Below are 16368 nucleotides of genomic sequence, written 5' to 3' on the forward strand. Positions count from 1 at the left end.
GCTGACAGATTTCTCTTTCCACTATAACTACTCCCTTAGCCACAGGCACCAGCAGAAACCTCCAGCAGTCTCACACTCTCTCACACACACACACACACACACACACACACACACACACACACACACACACACACACACACACACACACACACACACACACACACACACACACACACACACACACACACACACACACACACACACACACACACACACACACACACACACGCTAGCACACAGCAACCAGTTCAAGTCCATCAATTAAGGAGGCAATTTGCTCAAGTGGTTCCACCTGGGCCAAAAGGCAGGTGGATGGCTGTGCTCTGTTTATCTATCAGACGCTATTAGGGCTGAGATGTCACTGGTTTTACTTCTGCCCGGCCCCCGTGATGTCAGTCCTGTCTTTCTGTCAGCCTGCATGTCAGATGGGCTGCACATTATGTATGCGCGTGTTTGTGTGCGCGTGTTTGAGCCAGAGATTATGTCGGGTCTTCAGACGGTAGCTGGAATGTACTGTATCTGTCAATGTGTGGCAACCAAATGACAGACGATGCAAAACATCTTGCGGACGTGTTGTCGTGTGTGTAAGCATGTTATGTGTCAGGTTATCAAGCCACTGACATGTAGACGAAGTAGCAGATGCTTTTTTCTGTTCACACACATCTCCATCTTTGACAAGGTTGCTTCAGCAATCGCTCAAAGTGTGTGTGTGTTGTTATTTTTGTGAGTGCCTCATTGTGGACTGTGTGTGGCCTCCGCTGCAATAATTCATCCTCTCTGGAGTCCCTTAAGAACCTGGAGCACTGTGTTTGTATATGTCTGCGTGTGTGTGTGTGTGTGTGTGGGGGAAAGTGACCCATTGTGGCAGCATATGCATATGTATACACGGCTGCCTCTGTGCCTGCTAGTGCACATCTGCACTGGCTCACAGCATTTATTCACTATCTGTGCGAACGGTGTGTGTTCGGAATGTATGATGCAACTTCACACACGCACGCACGCACACACACACACACACACACACACACACACACACACACACACACACACACACACACACACACACACACACACACACACAAAATGATAAATTAGACTGGGAGCTGCAGGAATTTTGCTTGTTTGCTTCTAGTAAGGCAAACCCAAGATACTGCATACAGTCTGTCAATCTCCAGTATACTTTTGCAGGAGTGTGTAAATGTGTGTGTATGCATATGTCTGCATTTGTATTTGTCACTTCACCTCTGCATGTTAACATGTGCAGACGCCTGTGGCATCGACGTTTATCTGCAAGAAATATAGAGAGCCTGTGTGTTTGCATGCCAACCTCATCGTACAGATGTGCTCCGAGGTGCATGCGGGAGGTAAATCGCACAGACAGGAACTACATGTCAATGTTTCCTCCCCCTGTTGTTTGATTTAGGCAAGGGCATTCTGTTTTCCTGCATCCCACAAGCCTTATTTCCTTTCTCACTGGATGTGGTATTATCCCTGGGTTTATGTGGCAGAGCACAAGATATAATTTATTGTCTGTTCAGCAAGGCAAATGTGCAAACCTGGCATATTTCATTTGCTGAACATATCATTATTAAAATAGGATTCCCCCCCCCACACCTTTTTTTGTGTTTCACTGTGTGTTCAAATCCTATCGAGGGTATATCTGATTCTTGCCCTTACTGTGAATTTCTTGGTGATAATAACCCCTGAAATATAGAATATTGGAGAACGTGCGCTCTGTGTGAGGAGAGGAGGCTAGCGAAGTAAGTGTTATGAAAAGGGAAAGATGACTGGTAAAGTCAGACACATCAATGACTACCAAATAGAAAAATGGGCATTACTTCTCAGATGATGAGACACTAGGTTTTGGAAAGCGGTCACCCCTCCTGCCCCCTGATACATACTTCATTCTGAGCTCAAACTGACAGAGAAAACCTAGGCAGATTTAGCACCCATATCAGTGAATAGCCAGCATGCCTTGTAAATTATTGTGTACACAGTGTGTATACTACATGTATTACTTTTAAGTGAAGAATGTGGCTTTAAAAATTCCCTACAGCAGCGGCTCTGTGAAGAAACAACACACCACGGAAGAAAGCTTTCTGTATTCATGAGTTTGGTTTTAACAGTCCCTGCAGGTACAATAATGAAGTTCCTCTTTCCCATGTGGAATGGACCGTAATGATTATGATGAAGCAGAATCGCTAGCTTCTTTTCTGTTTTTTTTTTTCGCCCCCTTCCTGCTGTTGTATCGACAGAGCTGTAAACATAAGCATAAAACTATATGTAGCAACGATGTAACTGTAAAAAAGGGCTATTAACAGATGCGGAGAGAGAGGGAGCAACCCAGTGCAAGACAGGAGATCCTGCGTCTGCAGTTGGTATGCATTCAAACAACTTTACAAAGGCCATTCGAGTGCCACATTCAAAGTATCCCATTACAGAAAAAAACACATGAATTTCACATGTGGAAAAAAACTCACACATGACACACTTTTGTATTTTGCTCATGGGAAACTTTCACGGTGTAATGTGTGAGGCACAATATACAGTGGTGTGATAAAGTGTTTGCCCCCTTCCTGATTTCCAATTTTTTTGCATGTCTGTCACACTTAAATGTTTCAGATCATCAAACAAATTTAAATATTAGTCAAAGATAACACAAGTAAACACAAAATGCAGTTTTTAAATGAAGGTTTTTATTATTAAGGGAGAGAAAAAAAAATCCAAAACCACATGGCCCTGTGTGAAAAAGTGTTTGCCCCCTCCTGTTGAAACATAACTTAACTGTGGTTTATCACACCCGAGTTCAATTTCTCTAGCCACACCCAGGCCTGATTACTGCCACACCTGTTCTCAATCAAGAAATCACTGAAATAGGACCTGCCTGACAAAGTGAAGTAGACCAAAAGATCCTCAACAGATAGACATCATGCCGAGATCCAAAGAAATTCAGGAACAAATGAGAAAGAAAGTAATTGAGATCTATCAGTCTGGAAAAGGTTATAAAGCCATTTCTAAAGCTTTGGGACTCCAGCGAACCACAGTGAGAGCCATTATCCACAAATGGAGAAAACATGGAACAGCGGTGAACCTTCCCAGGAGCGGCCGGCCGACCAAAATTACCCAAAGAGCGCAGCGACGACTCATCCGAGAGGTCACAAAAGACCCCACAACAACATCCAAAGAACTGCAGGCCTCACTTGCCTCAGTTAAGGTCAGTGGTCATGACTCCACTATAAGAAAGAGACCGGGCAAAAATGGCTGCATGGCCGAGTTCCAAGACCAAAACCACCGCTGAGCAAAGAGAACATTAAGGCTCGTCTCATTTTTGCCAGAAAACATCTTGATGATCCCCAAGACTTTTGTGAAAATACTCTGTGGACTGACGAAACAAAAGTTGAACTTTTTGGAAGGTGTGTGTCCCATTACATCTGGCGTAAAAGTAACACCGCATTTCAGGAAAAGAACATCATACCAACAGTAAAATATGGTGGTGGACGTGTGATGGTCTGGGGCTGTTTTGCTGCTTCAGGACCTGGAAGACTTGCTGTGATAAATGGAACCATGAATTCTACCATCTAACAAAACATCCTGAAGGAGAATGTCCGGCCATCTGTTCGTGACCTCAAGCTGAAGTGAACTTGGGTTCTGCAGCAGGACAATGATCCAAAACACACCAGCAAGTCCACCTCTGAATGGATGAAGAAAAACAAAATGAAGACTTTGGAGTGGCCTCGTCAAAGTCCTGACCTGAATCCTATTGAGATGCTGTGACATGACCTTAAAAAGGTGGTTCGTGCTGGAAAACCCTCCAATGTGGCTGAATTACAACAACTCTGCAAAGATGAGTGGGCCAAAATTCCTCCACAGCTGTAAAAGACTCATTGCAAGTTATCGCAAACGCTTGATTGCAGTTGTTGCTGCTAAGGGTGGCCCAACCAGTTATTAGGTTTAGGGGGCAAACACTTTTTCACACAGGGCCATGTGGGTTTGGATTTTTTTTCTCCCTTAATAATAAAAACCTTCATTTAAAAACTGCATTTTGTGTTTACTTGTGTTATCTTTGACTAATATTTAAATTTGTTTGATGATCTGAAACATTTAAGTGACAAACTTGCAAAAAAAAATAAGAAATCAGGAAGGGGGCAAACACTTTTTCACACCACTGTATATTCCCATGGGAAAACTTTTCCATATATTTCCCCCATTATATCATACATCGTGTGGCTAACGTGTCATATATATGTGATCATTTTTTTTTTCTGTTGGGGTAACCTTTTTCCTATTTTCCACAGCTGATCATACTTCCAAATGTTTCTCTCCGATAGAATGAGTCTGTTTTACTCTGTGATGGGAAACATATCAAATCATTCTGGGAGCGATGGCAGGTCCCTCCTGCATTCTTCACAACTCAATAACACAAAGAAGGTTAAAATGAGCAAACAAACAGCAACACGCAATCATTTGAATAATGCTGTTTGAGCAACCTGTTGGATTACGATTTGACACCGCAATGCTTGCCAGCTACATCAATTATGTCAGCGATGATCACCATAGGAACAGCAAACCTGATGAGTTATCTCGCTTTGTTGCATGACTAACACCCATGTCAGCACCTTTCCCTCCGCACGCTTTAATGCCATTAGAAGATAAACGAGCGGCACCGCTTGTTATGACCCATAATGATATGGCTTGTCCTTTACAGTGAGCTAAACCCCTTTTCTTCTATGGCGTTAGATCGAGAATAGGAATTGGAACCCCACAAGCAATCTATTCAAGGGTGCAACAAGCTAAGGGGATGTGACGTGCCAATGTTTTTTAGTGATTTTCATTACGTGTCATTCTATTCTAATTCATTTTCAATTGGACCATAAGAGCTGCCGCCATAAGCAGCACAAAAGGCAAGAACGAACGAAGGAGGATCTTGTTTAGCTGCAAGACATCCCAAGAAAGAAAATAATGATCTTTATGAAATTGCTTTAGACACAATCTGACAGCCGAGACAAAGAAGTGGCTGGCCTTGTTGGAATCGATAAAGCCTCCATTAGTTTTCTAAAGAGAAATTTGTTTCGGTGGAGCAGCATAGCATCGGTAATATTCTGCCCCTTTGACATAAAAAGTTAATGTACTATAGCCAACCTAATGTCAGATTAAACCTACATTTCTGCCAGATGGAAATGAAAAAACTGTTTGAACGCACTGGATCCATAAAGCATGACCAAGCCTGTTATCACAGACACCGCATTTGTGTCACAATGGCCTCCAGGGCCGAGCTTTTGTGAAGACAGAAAAACCTTGTTTCTAAATCCATTCAAATGACTGTGATCTCATGAACACAGAGGATCAAACTTCCTAAGTAGCTATTGATCAGCTAGATGAACAGAGACACACAATTGATCGAGCGCAAGGACGACCTCATCTCTACCTTTGACACAGCAGGAAGGCACAAATTGAAACCGCAGAAGGGTAAGCACACTTCTCATCCATAATTTCCTCAAAAATGCGTTGGATGTATCACACTCAAGCACCCTCATGGTCACAGAATCAATAGTCTGGAGTATTAACCTATGAAAAAAAAAATGGACAGAAGGTCCAGCTCAATTCCCTTAAATCAGCACTCTCTGAGCTTGTACATCTTGATGAATCCACTGGATCATCCAAGGGGAGGGACGAGCTTCTCTTTGAGAGATGGTCATGATGGCACTTGCCAGTGTTGCAAGAATGGGCCCAGAGGAATCCGCCCTTCCTTGGAGGAAAAATGCTGATCTGAAAGGATCTCTCTACCACCGGCTGACAAGGCGATAGATAAATGGCTCCCCGAGTCTCTAACCTCTCAAACTACTGGTCCTCCTCCTTCTTGTCCTACTCCTCAGCGTGTGTGTCTTCTGCCAAACACTCCTCCTTCCTCTATTCAAACTTGTGTGTATACGCACACCCACATGACTAATTCATACAGCTGAGCTCTATCAGATCTCGGTGACCAGAACACGTTTCCCGGCTGCTGGATGAGGTTTTAATTAAAGATACAGCTGCAGCTACTAAATTATCGCAATCCTTTATGCAGTTTCCCACGTCTTACACCCAGAAAGAGCACAATCTAGCAATCTGTGCTAGCTTGCTGATCTGTGCCACAATTCCCTGTGTGTGTTACACATTTTATCAGCAGCATCTGTATTCCGTTAATGCGCCTGAGGACGTTAAGAAGTAGCATCTCATGCCCTTGCTGATTCACGGTTTTACAGAGTAGCTCAAATCTATGTCGTCAAGCTTGGATTGGTTGGGCCTCGGGGAGTTTTATGTGGCACTTCATGGGTGGAAGGGCAGGAATGAAGTGTGGAAGGGCGATGTCTCTCTGACATGACTATTTCCAAAGGCCAGTGAGTCTCCAGTTAAAGCTGGAACCCAGAGAGGATCCTTGCAGCCAACTTTTCATTAGAGTCTAACTCCAATCACTGCCTTTTTTCTTTTTTTTTTCCTTTTATTGTCCCACAGCACTGCCAAAACGCAATCAATAGGACTTTAGGAAAACTGGGTGCAATAGTGCACACTTTTTACTGTCCCACAATCAATAGGAGCTGTGAAAAACAGTGCCATGAGCAAATATCGAAGATTACACACACACACACACACACACACACACACACACACACACACACACACACACACACACACACACACACACACACACACACACACACACACACACACACACACACACACAGATAAAAAGTGCCCCTGGACACAGGACACAAGGGGGTTGTTTAGAGCAGTTTAGATTACCTTGAAAAACCACCACAGGTTTCTGCTGCTGCTGTGATTGATTCATCGAAGTGAATTAATTAACAGACTCGTAAACTAATGAATCAATTAAGCAATTGATTAATGTGCATTGCCCTTATGGATTACAGCTGATTCTGACCATTAAATATAAATTGTGTTCAATTTAAAGCAGATTACATGCAGAGGAATGCTCTGCTTACCTATGTGTACCATTGCTGTGAGGAATTTGCCATCACTGAGGATTTGCCAAGTAAAACACGTTGATTGTGACATCGCCTCTGTATGCTAAAGGAGTATTACTGCAGCATTAAATACACGCATATTATCTTTATCTCACATGAGCCTAAAGCTGCGCTTCAGGGCTAAAGTCCCTAAAATCCCTCCTTTCTGCAGATTAATAATAGATGCTTAAAAAGCAAGAGATTTAATGACTACACCTCTGCCGTTGTATCTCCAAGTCATATTCAAGTCAGAGCTCACACTGCAGTTCACTCTGGCCTCCACTATAATTAAAGAAACTACATGATTCAGATGCAGGTAATGGTCGGCAAACAACAAGGCCGTTTTAGAAATGTGCCTGAAGTGCATTTAGAATTCTGCCGCTGTGGCACAAACTGAATTAATATTCTGATGGAAAAATGAAATACAGCATTCGCAGATGGCAAAATGAAATTGAATAGTTGTACTGAAATCTTTGCAGCAAGAAAATAAACAACTAAATAGTCTGGCATAAAAATGGAAACAACCGTCTATGGAACAGTTGTGTAGCAGACCATCAGTACCTTGCATCCACTGTTTGTAAACTCAGCTGCATAAAACCAATCAATTTGCAATTGTATGACCAAAAGAGCTTGGTGAAGGTATTGGTCATTGTTGAGCAGTGGGGTCACATCTGGAGGGCTGAAATTAAACGTTCTACATTCGAGGCAGTTTATAAAACGCAACGGCCTTTTTCCTGCAGAGCTTTGAGCTGAAGCCTTTTGTAAAGGTTAGGCTTTGTTCCACATGGACCTCTTAAAGTAAAAGTGCCCCTGATGACCTCTCCTCTGAGTGGCAAGTTGCGAGTTCCCTCTCCTTTGCACAAGCTGCATTGCTGATCTAATCATAGGGAGCAAACAAGCTGACAACATCCCGTGAAAGTACACAACCTTTGACTGCGACATCACCATTTGTTCATTGTTTCATTTTCCCACCAGATTTTGTTCAGAGGAAAACAATAAACAGTGAGGCAGCGTCTACTACACGAGGTGCCCTCCTTTTTTAAACTTGTGTCTCAAGACGTGATGGGGCTTCCCTTTCTCCACGGGCCACGTACGTGCATGACACAGAGCGTTTGCCACTGCTTGACCCAAATCTGCCTGAGGCTGCTCTGAGCAGGGCTTCCATGCCACAGAATGTCACTCTGATCCATGTATTTTTTTTTTATTTTTTAAAGAGGATCCCCAGGACTGCGCTTCTATTTGCGGTAAATGTAAACTGATTTTGGTTGCCTGATGTCAGGCGCGGTGGGTGTACACACATGTCTCTGTCACTTTGGCCCATTATGGTTTTACCTGAGGATCAATAACTGCAGTCGTTAGGCAGACTGGTGGTCTGTTTGGGGGAGGTATAGGACGCAGAGAGGCCACTGGGGGTACGCAGGCGCAAGTTGTTTTTTTTTTTAACGGTACACCAGTTCAGCATGGCATTTTCACAGAGACATCGAATCCGATGTCTTTTCAAGGCAATTTTCTCAGATACATACAAGGGTATTTATCCAAAAACACCCACTTAAAACAAATTTGTGGCTAATGAATACTGGTAAAAGCCCAGATTCTTCTATCTTTGATAAAGATGACTTGGCGCCATGAACATAAAGGAACAAGTGCAGATCAATCATTGGAAATGATCCAATTTGTCTCCTCTATTGCAGTTGTCTCTTAAATTTGCTCATGATCTGCAGCACTGAAGAAAGTATTCTACTAATAATGTTCTTATTGAGGAGAAAATATTCCAATATTTTGACTTTTGACAGTAAATCTTGCTTGATGCTAATTTATACGTAACTGCACGACTTTATTGCTGCATTTAGAGAGAACTACAGATCATTGAGGTTTCAAAGATACTGCTCTTTTTAAGTTTCATTCGTAGCCCAAAGGGCACCACGATTTTATGCTACAAATTATTTGATTGCAGTGAGTAGTTTATCTAATTTTCTGAATGAAATCGTTATTTTACCTCAACTGCCCTGGATTAATCAAAAACTATTCCATGAACCTGCCAGGCCTTTCTCTATTGCCATGTGACAAATATCTCGGCCAGTGAAGAGCAAAGTGGGATTTGCTTCATTGCCTGAATTATTGAAGTGGACAGTGTGAGAAATTTATGGCACAAAATCCATCCACATTCCCAATGCATAATGTTTAAATATGTTCCCATTCCCGATCCACCCTCCCCGCATCCCTTTTTCTCGGTGCATAAGCTCCTGTGTCACATTATGCATGAGGGCTGACGCAATGAGGTGTACAATCCCCCCCCAAAAAATACACTTGTGTTTGTGGTGTGTTTGGCTGTCTGACAGGCTGGCGGGGGGGTGACATTTTGTTTCTTCCTGAGCATTCCCTTTGCCAAAATCACCATACTACATCTCCAGATAGCGAGAACTCCCACAAATACTGCTATGAAAATAAATGTTTTTCACAGGCTAGCTTCAGATAACATACCACCTGCATACACGTCTGCACCACCACCTACAGGAAACACACCCCCTCCCGCAAGAAAACACAGAAGAGGCAATCAGACTGTGACATGATAGAGAGGAGACTAAAAATACATTTCCTCGTCTTCCCTCTTTCTTTTGTTCTAATTCACGCTGGAGATGCTTGTGTTGGACAACCTTTATGTTCTAAATGCTTCTGAAAGAATATGTGCGACAAGACTAAAAGGGGTCTGTTCTTTTTTAGGTCCCTTGCGCATCCCTTTCATCATCCTAATCCCCAAAAGACTGTCACTAATGCAGTCCTTTGAATTCATTTTATCAGTTCGTATTATTAGGCCTTACAACTGGCTTCGACCTTGGCCATTCTTGTAGCCTAAAGTGAGCATATTCACAACCCTCCTTTATGTGACTCTCTCCCTCCATGCCTCTGTAGCAGATTTCAATAACGACCTTATACACCGTAATGAACTTGAAATTGCATCTTCTCGCCACTGAGTGACCAGCAGCTTTCCCCCACAAAGTTAAAAGCTATTTGGTGTCAAGTTAGAAAGCATAGAAAATGCAGGCTTAGGGGAAAAACACCTCAGTGTAAAAGCACAACATGATACAGACAAACAACTCGGCGGTGAAGGTCAAAAATATTGCCTTGCCAGTCAACAAGCTCAACAATGCTGATGGCCTGAATCTAATGAGACTCCCTCGCATTAACACAGCTATGAGCAGCACTTTTTTTTGTCCTGTTAGGTGACCACACAGTCCTCTCTTTGACCTCTGTGAAAAAGGCTAGTATGCCACAGTAAATTAAAACTCCAAAGGAAGGCTTCAGGACATATGTCAGTATAAAATTCTCAGCTCTCCTTTTCTCACATTTTGACTGATACTTTTTTTTTTTTTCCCTGCATTTCCTCCTTTCAGTAGGTTGGACATCCTCCTACCCTGCAGTAGTCATGGACTCACCACAGTAAGGAGAGAGTGTTTGCCACTGCTTGACCTGAATATGTGGCCAGGGCTGGAAGCAGGGAAGGGAAGGCGAGCCATTCCAAGCCATGCTTTTAGAAAAAATCTCCACAATGGAAACGCATGACCGTTCCTAAGTGCTGAACGGACTCAGAACGGCCCGAGGTGATACATGTATAAAGGGAATATTAAGTGCTGTTTTTTTTGTGTCAGCTTTATACAGTACAGTAATTCCCTGGGTTACACCAATTGACTTTCATAAGGAGTTTGAGCAGTAAATGTGCTCAACCTCTGCATGAAGATCTCCCCGTAGACAGATATAATTTGTATTTATTATGCTGCACTGTAGGTGGAATTCATAACTGGTTATAGGGAATAATCTGCCACACTGAAACATCAGTTAAGTTATGACTCATTAAACCACATGCCATTCACAGCTGAATGTCAGATAATGAAACTCAATTAATTATTTCCAAAAGCTGAGCCAGTTTTTGTCACAATGCAGCCATGGCCGCAGGCTGTGACATCCAGACAGCATGGAAGTGATGGCAGCCACAGAGTGGACAGTGAAATGAAGCGCTGGTCCTCGCTGGGACGTGTGTGAACGGTGATCGGGATTGAAATATATCTCGGCTTGAACATGAAAGGGTCAGAAAACACAATAGGAGATGAATGCAACATTAGAAGCGCTTGACCTCAATGTTACCCTAAAGCTAGACTCTAGTGCCATCTATTGAAAACGTTTTCAACAAATCAGTATATCTGTGCAAACACTGAACTGCTGCTTTTAGTGGTACTTTTTGTTCCTGCACGCCATCAACACCAACTTGTTTTTTCGATGATATCAGAATATTGATAAATCGATCATCCCCGGGCGGATGACTTGTTGAAGATGAGAAACGTAGGTGAGAAAAATCACAGCTGAGCTTCTGTGCTTCATGAATTCGTTTCTGTGTTCTTTGATTTGGATTTTTATTTTTAGATTGACTAAATGAAAGAGTAGGTATTCGATTGCGACAAATCCACTCCGCGTTGGAGTTATTGTTGCGGAAAACTTCATATAAACTATACGTGGAAGGCGATGGCGCATGGAAACATAAAAGTGAGAGGTAAATCGATGGAGCTCTGAGTGATTACCTTCTTTGAGCAGGCGGGAGTGAATAAGGAGAATGAGAAAGCAGCAGATCGCCGCTCCGGTCAGTGCCCACGCAACTCTGAGCAGCTGCATCCTGGCGTAGGAAGGTTTGTGGCGGACCGAGACAGCCGTGCAGCGAGAGAGAGACACTCCACCTCAGCTCACAGACACGCACTGACTCATGTTCTATTGGCCATGGAAATCAGCACTCATCCGCTTCATACAAAATCCCCACTTGATAGTCCGGTTTAGATGTGATGAAGAGGGCTGGGATTCCGTTAAAGAACAAAAATATGCGCGCTCGTCTCGTCGCCGGTGCGTCAGAGTGGCTCCAAACAGGGGGGCGATTAAGCCCCAATCACCATCTGAAGGGCTGGCATGTTTCCTCACACCACTTCTCCTTATTCTCTTCCTTCTTTTTCTTCAAGAGTCTCTCGTCGTTGGCCTAGCGGGAGTCTCGCTCGCGACAGGTTCGGCAAAGCGGGCTGTGCCCCTCGGCGTGTCTCCGTCTTGGAGTGCGCACGGCGGTCCACGGTGATGCGGCGCGCAGATGATGATCACCGCTCTCCGCTGCATGTTACGCACGTCTCTCCCACTGCTGGAGAGGCACGGGCAAACACTGCCAACCAAGTCGCCTTGCAGCCCCCTCTCTCTCTCGTTTTCCCTCCCTCTCCCTGTCACGCGCTCTCTCTCTGTGTCTCTCTCCCAGTTCTTCACTATATTGCTCAGGCGTTCTGTCACTTTCTCGCTCTCTTTCTCTGTCGCCGTTCCCCTCTCTCCACCCTCTCTCTGTTTCCCTCTCGATTCAGCCCCATGCAACGCTTGCCGTTTACGCACGGTAACAGCCAGTATCATAAACTACAGGCTACATCTTCCTCTGCGCTCTGCGCGTCATACCTCTTGCAAACATTTTTTTCCAAATCAAAAAATCAGAGTTCCTGTGGTCGGCAATTTTTCCTGACTTCTCTTAAAAGGCAATTGAAAAAAACTCCCGGCTGCGCAGGTTTTTTTTCGACAGTCTCCCATTAGATAATCATATTCCTGTGTGTGTTCCTCATACAATATCCACTTTTCTCCCCTCTGCTTAGCTCCAGGTTACGTCACAACTACCCCAAATAATCTCCTCCAGCTACGAAGCACGAAATAGTGCTGCTGTACAAGGATGCTTCAATTTATAAATAAAAGTGAGCTGAGCGTGGGCTGCAGGTGATGATCATATGGGAAACCAAAATAAATTGAATCCAGAGCATTTTCTGTTAAATTTTACCCCACAAACCCAATCTTGTATAGCTCCAGAGTAAATTTGAAAAGTGCTGATTTTAGGTGGATATCCAGCACATCATGAATGCAGCAAAAATGGGGGGGGGGGGGGGATGCAGGGGAAATTCTGCACCTCCATATTAGACAAGCCTCTCTGTTATTGAAAGAAGCAATAGGCTTTGGTTAGCCCAGCCTAGGGCTCTTTTTTTCTAAGAATATTCAACACCCTCTGAAACCTATTACAAATGTAGCCTAAAATTGCATCATATTATAGATATAAAGAATTGATGTCGTTGCAAATTCTTTAAAAGCCTTTACTGCTCTTTTCACAGTTGGAAGTTTAAAAGCATGATCCTGTGAGTGAACACAATCCAACTGGAGGAGGAACAATATTGAACAGCAAAACAATAGAATGTGTAATCCGCTACCATGACCCCCTGGTGAGCGTCAAGCACAGCTATTGTTTTTGTTTTATGTATGTTTGTATGCTGGTAAAGGCTCAGACTGCAGAAAGAGATGGGAATTTAAATATTCATTAATTCATGTATTCAGCCAGTGAAGTCAGTCAGTCATTTGGAAGAGACTGGCCAGTTTGCACACACTAACCCACATGGCCGCTCAAGTGATTACAGCATCTGAAAGCTGTGTTTCCTCCTTGGGGTACTTGTGAGGGTTTTTTTTTCCTTCTGCGTCTGTATATTTATAATTGAATCGGAATGACATGGTTGGGTGACTGACGGTGCCACTCAAACCAGAAAACTGTCATTGCAGTGTCAATAAGGTTGGCCCCTGCAGCTATACTAGGACTAATTAGCTGATAACAGTCTCTCTTGGCTGGAATGTGTGCCAGACTCTCTATGTATTTGTATACGTGTGTGTGTGTGTGTGTGTGTGTGTGTGTGTGTGTGTGTGTGTGTGTGTGTGTGTGTGTGTGTGTGTGTGTGTGTGTGTGTGTGTGTGTGTGTGTGTGTGTGTGTGTGTTTCAGTGCACGCTATGAGTGTCTGAGCATTTGTTAGCTTGTCTCTAAATTTGCATACATGCATGTTTCTTTCTTTCCAGACACTTCCCAGCCTCTTCTCTAAAGCTATGATCCATCCATCTAACTCCATGGAAAGCAATTAGCAGAGACTTGACCTCTACAATGATTTGGGGTGGCAAGACTGTATGTGTGCAAGTCTGGCATTATCATCTGCTCAGCCTATACTAGTCAACACTCATCAGAAGAGCATAGAACTAAATATAACTTTGTGTATGTGCGTAAACCCTGATCAATAAGCCGTCAAAAACACTGACAATGATGCAGTTTGGATCTTCCACAGGAACCAATTATAACTATTCACAAGGTTGTCACCTTTATGCACCTGATCTTGACATCTCGCCTGCCTGACAGGCTTGAACCTGTGAAATAGTGCCAAAGCGCATACACCCTTTTTGCAGTGTTCAGAACATAAGCTTTCGCTCCCAATTTAAGGTGGCAACAGCAGTTTGTCTAACTGTGAGTAAATATTTAGAACATGTAAAGAATTCAGGTTTGCAGCTTTCACACCCACTGGTAATTAGGCTTTGGTATTATTTATAAAGTAGAAACATCTGGATTAACATTCAAAACCCTCTGTAGTGAGCAGCCGAACCTTGAGCTGCAGTAGTCACGGAAGAACCTCTGCAAGCAGTGCCTACAATTGTGCATTATAAACTCAAATAGTGCTGAGAGAAAATAGGGTGAATATTGTTGAAATTTGGCTCCTTTAACACATCTACAGTATCATCTTTATCTCTGGTCACACGTCATCATGGATTACCAGCAAAAAAATAGCAGCAAAACAGCCAAGCATAAATAGGTTAGGTTTGGATCAACATTGTGGTTTGAGTTAAAATGGCTACTTTGCTGAGGTTGGGAGAGTTTAGTTGTCATGGTTACAACAATATGAGATTACATGCAGTCATGCTCGAAAGAAGAACTTAACAGAGGCTACAAATGTTTGTTACCTGTGCAAATTTAGTGTTTTGTTGACCCATCCCTCCACCCAATGTGAAAATAACAAAAACAAGTGCACGATTGAATATATTATTGCACTTCCATAAATTTGCCATACTTAGGAGACACAGATTTTTAAAAAGAGTCAACGTTGTTAAGAATGAAACTCAAAGCTACAGAAGCTGAAAAATCGCAAGTTTTATTCACCAATATGTTCAACTCCAAAATTGCTGGATCATAGATTTCCCATAATCCAATTGAAATCATTATCAGGGTTATTTTTTTCAAATTTTGCGATTCTCCCCCAGAGCCTGTAAACGTACCTGCATGTCTGAAAATGATGGAGCGTTGCATTAAATACGGTTATCTTTCTGAAGTACATGAAAAATATGCAAATGACCATAAAACGTTGTAATTACATCACCTAAGGAAATATTTCATGATTTAGATATTATAAAGGCTTTGGACAAATTACTTGTTCTTCTTTCCAACAGTAAGAAATCTATATCATGTCAGCCTACATGATGTTTAATGACTTAATTCATTATCAGTGATTTTACTGTCATTTGGATGCCAGAGAGATTAGTTCAAATATTCACAAAACAATTCTCCTACAAATAGGAAAAACTAAGTGTATGTTTAAAACTATTGTGTGCTGCCTGTGCAAGTTTTCAAATATATACTATATGTATATTATGCTTACTATTACTGTGTATCCCAGCTTTCTCTCATGAGGTCTAATTTGTGCATTGCTGCCTTGGGGATCAAATATTATTTCTGGACACTATGAGAAATCCCTGTGAGATAGTTGCTTGCATTTGTTGTAACCTGTCTGCTCTAGTACAAAGAGATGGCAAAAATGTTTTGATATAAGTCTTGGAGCACTGATTTTTTTTTTTTTAATTTTAAATTATTGAACAATTTCCTTCCCCTCTCTCCTCACACCACCCACCTACACTGCTGCCATGTCTCCTCTCTCACTTTCTCCTGCTCTATGCTGCCACCCCCTCACTGCTATGCTTTTCCTTGCCAGGAGCCAGGAAGCCTTTGCCTTGTCCTCTGTGCAGGTCACTGGCTATGTGCCAGACACAGCCCATGCCAATAAAAGCCATGAGTAATGGCCTAAAACTTCTACATTCGCTGTGTTTCCCATTATTTCCCATGGCCAATAAATCTGAAGCAGGGCTTAATCAGAGGGAAAAGCAGGAACATACGGCCTATGTTCAGTAGGATGTCCAACATAAAGATTCTTACAGTTTAATCAGAGTTAAAAGTTGGGGTGCATGCCACCAATATGGCTTTGCTTGTGAACCCTCTATGTCTTCTGACAGGTGGAGCCAGTATTGTTTAGGCAGATGAACACACACTGTCATGAAACAAAGCTGCCTCTGGGCCTCTGAGATGGGGTCGACTCTAAATAATGTCTCCAAAGAACCTAATAGACAGATAAATTAATAAATGTTTCAAATTCCATGAATTGCTAAGTGAAGAATCCAAGTTTTGCAGTATGACTGGATAGTCTAATATATCTGCCAACGTTGTAAACACCAATTCAGCCAGAC

At 42.7% G+C, this 16368-nt stretch overlaps 1 protein-coding gene across 5 annotated transcripts in view; it reads right to left on the reverse strand.

Annotated features, from left to right (window-relative positions):
• tafa5a (TAFA chemokine like family member 5a) overlaps positions 1 to 16368 on the reverse strand; it is a 139202-nt gene that overhangs the window by 86101 nt on the left and 36733 nt on the right. The window contains exon 1 of one of the 5 annotated variants that reach the window (XR_011310974.1): positions 11573 to 12353. The exons of 3 other annotated variants lie outside the window; for them this stretch is intronic. The gene's annotated coding sequence lies outside the window, so the exon portion shown is untranslated. Of the gene's footprint in view, positions 1 to 11572; positions 12354 to 16368 lie in introns of those variants that run through there. One more of the 5 variants, XR_011310976.1, reaches the window with a different exon arrangement.

The sequence above is a fragment of the Brachyistius frenatus genome, unplaced genomic scaffold (assembly GCF_029030835.1).
Source record: "Brachyistius frenatus isolate BFR_SWC_R1_liver_20210118 unplaced genomic scaffold, ASM2903083v1 Contig_33, whole genome shotgun sequence".
NCBI lineage: Eukaryota > Metazoa > Chordata > Actinopteri > Embiotocidae > Brachyistius > Brachyistius frenatus.